The sequence below is a fragment of the Ostrinia furnacalis genome, unplaced genomic scaffold, assembly GCF_004193835.3.
Source record: "Ostrinia furnacalis isolate ACB-3 unplaced genomic scaffold, ASM419383v2 OfSCF6417, whole genome shotgun sequence".
NCBI classification, from domain to species: Eukaryota; Metazoa; Arthropoda; class Insecta; order Lepidoptera; family Crambidae; genus Ostrinia; species Ostrinia furnacalis.
In genome coordinates, this window is record NW_021136656.1 from 262381 (window position 1) to 263380 (window position 1000).

Consider the following 1000-nt stretch of genomic DNA (forward strand, 5'->3'; position numbering starts at 1 on the left):
AAATGATTACATAGTTTTTTTTATAATGTAAATAAATATGACACAAATATTTTATGTTAACAGTGACAGAAATACTGAACAAAAATGAGTTATTTAGATATGTATAGTATTAGGTTGCTGCAAGTTTTAGATAACCACTTTACTTGGAAATTTTAAGACACAATGGCAGTGTCGTCACTTCCTGTCACTACATGCTCAAAATACTAATGAATATTGACTAACTTTTACGAGTAAAACAATAAAATGTATTGAGGACTTAAGTTCAGTCGATTGGGTTCCACAAACAACCAAATAAAATAATACATTCCATACAATTATCATGTCTAATGTGAGAAAACAGTTTTAAAGCCTCATAAAAAATATGTAGAGATCATGAATACATTGTAATACAATTACTGTATGTTACTCTCCGATTTACTTGTATTTGAATATTAGGAATATTTATTTTACATAAAAACATTGTATTGAATACTACATTTTATGGAAAAGTCAGTTTACTAACTAGCGTGCAATAATTTGCTGTGACAATCAAAACTTTTCAATTTATATCCTATAGTAGGCAATTATCTATAATCTATTTGAATATTTTTGATTGGTTTAAATATTTGAAGCTCAAATAATCAATTAAAATACCTTTTTTTTTTCATTTTTAGGTCCTAAAAAGATCCTCTAGATCGAACCAAACTTTTGAATCTAATGATTTATTGAAATGTCTACAATACAAGTTAAAAAGTAGTTTAAAATTAAAAACTGTACTAATGGAAGTAAGCTATTAATATTTGTTGATTAAAAGAGGTAGCTAAATTTTTGACCACGAGGAATGGAAGATATAGATGCTAGTTAACATGTCATATTTAAGATATGGATATGAATTGTCAGTAAAATAACAATAAAACAATCTTGAGTGTTGATTAAATACACGCGCAGTGAGAGTATCGGATTGAGTTGAAAACAAACACAAAAATGTAGGCTATATTTCCTAAATTCATTTTGTTACTAA